The sequence below is a fragment of the Paroedura picta genome, chromosome 11 (assembly GCF_049243985.1).
Source record: "Paroedura picta isolate Pp20150507F chromosome 11, Ppicta_v3.0, whole genome shotgun sequence".
Lineage (NCBI taxonomy): Eukaryota > Metazoa > Chordata > Lepidosauria > Squamata > Gekkonidae > Paroedura > Paroedura picta.
Window position 1 is genome coordinate 60,272,590 of NC_135379.1, and position 4,003 is coordinate 60,276,592.

Genomic DNA, 4,003 nt, shown 5'->3' on the forward strand with positions numbered 1-4,003 from the left:
GGACTGTGGAGGAAATGCTGAAGGACTTGGGAATGTTCAGCCTGGAGAAGAGGCCGTTGAGAGGGGAAATGATTGCTCTCTTGAAGTATTTGAAAGGTTGTCACTTGGAGGAGGGCAGGGAACTGTTGGACAGGACTCTCAGTAATGTGTTTAAACTATGTGTAGAATGGTACTGGATAGATATCAGGAATTTTTCCAGAGTAATTCAGCAGTGGAATCAGCTGCCTAAGAAGGTGGGGAGCTCGCCCTCACTGGCCATCTTCAAGCAGCAGTTAGCCAGATATCCTGGATGCTTTATGCTGATCCAGCATTGAGCAGGGGGTTGATGGCATGTCTGGCCCCTTCCAACTCTATGATTCTACAATTCTATCTCTTGTGTTCGACAAGGAGAGGGTAGGCCACACTGTGGGTTGGATCCAGCCAATATCTCCTCTCTTTCATCAAATTCTGTTCTGTACTCCAGCCTCCATTACACATGGCTTTTGTACATGCTTTTTTGATGGTCAAAGAGGACACCCCTCTCCTTTTTTACCCATGGAAAAGCAGGTTGGCTCCAACCCAATGTTTTCTCTTTCTGTTTTTGTTGCTCTCTGTCCACTCAAAGCAAAATAATTTTGCATTGAGATTGCCTTTCAGATAACAAAGACATTTCCAGGCTGGATTGATTGATGCCACATGGAAAAAGATTAAAGGCCCTGCTAAGTACTAACAAAGGAGGCTTGAAAGAGAAATCTGCTTATTTATTTTGTTTCCAGTCTGTAAATGCATGCTTATCGGGATCTCCAGCCACATGAGGGAGAAAAGCTATAAAACCCACATATGCCCTTTATCCCTTTATTCGGGGGACAACAATGGCAGCCATGAATCAGCCTTTTGCCAGCAGAAAAATCTCAGACTGACTTCTTTACTTGCTGAAGCATCCTGTATTATAGACTAGAATCTATGTGGGGCATGCCAAGAGCTATAAAGCATTTCAGATAAGACATGATAAAAAAGGAGCAAAATGGCTCTTACTATATTTATAATATAGGATGTGTAGGCTAGCATTGCTGTTGAGATTCAGTTGGGCTAATTCTAGAGCTCCACCAAATTATCCCATTTTTGGTTCCAAAAGAAAGACTTTGGATGGTGGGAAATGAACTCTCCTTGCCAAAAAGTTCCCCATTTTCCGCCTCATTTGCTGATCAGGGCCATAATCCTGCCCCCCCCGTTTTTGCATTGTGATTCCAGCCAACCAGGCATCACATGGTCAGCATGATGACTTTGCAGCATCCCTCAGTCAATTAAATTTGGCTACATGCCAACACTGCTGGTGGATACACTAAACATTGCTTCATCCTCACTCAAACTATGTTTTACATGGGAAGCCTGTGGTTTGGTCTACTAAAGCAGGGGTAGTCAACCTGTGGTCCTCCAGATGTCCATGGACCACAATTCCCATGAGCAAACGCTGGCAGGGGCTCATGGGAATTGTAGTCCATGAACATCTGGAGGACCACAGGTTGACTACTCCTGTATTAAGGACCCCTGGACAATTAAAATTTGGATTCAGTTTGGCATGAGGAGACGCAAACCTAAACTTTCCCCCACATACACCATATTCACCACCTTTTTATTAGGCCTGGTAGGGAGAAAAGACAGTTGTGTAGGTCCAAACTGGTGGCCTCTGGTACTTCTTTGATATACTGGGTTGGGGAGATCTGGTCAAGGAAGCTCATCCAAATGTGCAGCTTCATCCTGAAAGGGAAAGAAGGGAGAAGAATCCTCTTTGCGGGGCCGGGAGTCCTACCAGAAGTACGACTAAGCTCTGGACTACAGATATCAGTGCCCCTCGAGGTGCTCACTTTGGAAACACGTATACTAAAATTGGAATGATAAAGAGAAGATAAACATGGCCTCTGTGCAAGGATGACACTTAAATTAATGAAGCGTTCAATTTGTGGGGGAGGGGTATTTTTGTATTTCTTGTAATTTGTTATTTTTGTTTCTGACCGAATTTCTTTAATATTTGCACTGAACTTACTTATGCTTTAGGATGCTTAGGGCTAATCCTGCATTGAGCAGGGGGTTGGACTAGATGGCCTGTATGGCCCCTTCCAACTCTATGATTCTATGATTCTATTTAGTAGAGGAATGATGTTCTTCTTAATTGCTAATTCAAGATTTTAACTTGTCCATTGTTATCTGGATTCATTGGAAACTTTAATGGTCATTGACCATATCAAAAAATTGATTGAAGAGTTCCCCGTAGAGAAACTGGTTGCGTTGGAAGATGGACTCTCTGGTGTGATCAAGTCCCTCCCCTTCCCAAGCCCTGCCCTCTCCAGGCTCTACCCTCAAATTTCCAGTAATGTCCCCATCTACTGGCCACTAAGGTCAGGCAATAATATGGCCATTAGCAAAATTATCTTTTGAACAAGTTTATAAAGAGAGTCTGTCATTCTCTGTCCAGTGGGAATTACATTACTTGGGATAAGGGCGTCAAAAGATGAGAATTATATTCTGCGGAAGTGAGTCTTATAAATCTAATTTCAGTGGGGTGATGGATGTCCTAGGCATCAGTGAGTGAATACTTGCTACTTATTTGGATCATGTAACAAAAATCTTAATCACGAACCGGCCTGATTAATTGATTGACACTTCAGTCAACAGGTGAGGGACACGCACCACTATTCTGGAGTCATCATTCTCTCGACGGATGAAAAAATCTAGACAACTAGAATACAATACCAAATCCATAAGAGCCTCTTGTGGCGCAGAGTGGTAAGACAGCCGTCTGAAAGCTCTGCCCATGAGGCTGGGAGTTCGATCCCAGCAGCCGGCTCAAGGTTCACTCAGCCTTCCATCCTTCCGAGGTCGGTAAAATGAGTACCCAACTTGCTGGGGGGTAAACGGTAATGAGTGGGGAAGGCACTGGCAAACCACCCCGTATTGAGTCTGCCATGAAAACGCTAGAGGGCATCACCCCAAGGGTCGGACATGACTCGGTGCTTGCACAGGGGATACCTTTACCTTTACCTTTACCAAATCCATCCATATTGCAAAGTTGGAACAATTTCTTTCAAAGCCAAAGGTATTGATAATGTATGGCTCAATTCAACCCTGATACTTCACAGGCATTCAGTAATATCCAAACAGCTGCCTTGAACACATACCGTCCCAAGCAGTAATTTTTGAAATGTGTGGTTTGAATTGTCATTCCACTGTGCCATTTGTTTCTTGGTTGGCTTTTTGGAAATGGCAAATTAACCTACAAGGGGAGCTAATCCAACACATTAATGGACAAAAGGCATCATGATTCTCAAATGAAAAGTCTAATGTGGAGATGTTTAGTTGAGTAAGACAGGAAAAAATGTGCTCTAAAAGAGAAATTGTCTTTGAGGAAAACAACTAGATACTGGATTTGATGACACTGAGGTCATTTAAGGCAAAAATGCTTTTACTGCAGGGGACCTGGTTTTAGTTGTTTCTTAAACAAAAGGAGACAGAGCAGTCAAAGATTTCATTGGCTCTGTTGCATTCTTAGCATGTGAGCAATACACAATAGCCAAATGACCCAGGTGCCATTTTCCCTTGTCCTGAATGGCTACTTCCAGAGATGATATCATAGGGGTGGGGCAAACTGTTTCAGTTTATGGTATGCCCTGTTCATGAGCCACAGACTGTCACAAACTTTTAAGAGCTAAACAAACCGGTCTGGTTTTTGAAATTTGTGGTGTGGTAAAATGCCCCTCCCCCATGTGCTAGAGGCACTAAATTCAGAGGAGATCTCCAGATGACTCTTCTAACTGCTTTCCAAATTTGGTCAAGATTCGGTTTATGAGATCTGAGTTATACAAAGTAAGGCAGTCTGTCTGGAAACGTATCAATCCATGAATCAGCACAAACCTCTGCAAACTGCTTGAAAGTTGGTAGAAAGTTTGTGCTGGTTGACCTGCCACAAACTTCAGTCTGTGAACCACAAACGGACCCAAATTCATAATGAACTTCAGTTTGTGAGCCA

General features: G+C 43.2%; 1 non-coding gene across 1 annotated transcript; it reads left to right on the top strand.

Annotated features, from left to right (window-relative positions):
- The first annotated feature begins 1,836 nt into the window (after positions 1-1,836).
- On the top strand, positions 1,837-1,943 carry LOC143821175 (U6 spliceosomal RNA). The gene has a single exon (XR_013225716.1). It is a non-coding gene; the product is annotated as a U6 spliceosomal RNA (small nuclear RNA).
- Positions 1,944-4,003: the final 2,060 nt, after the last annotated feature.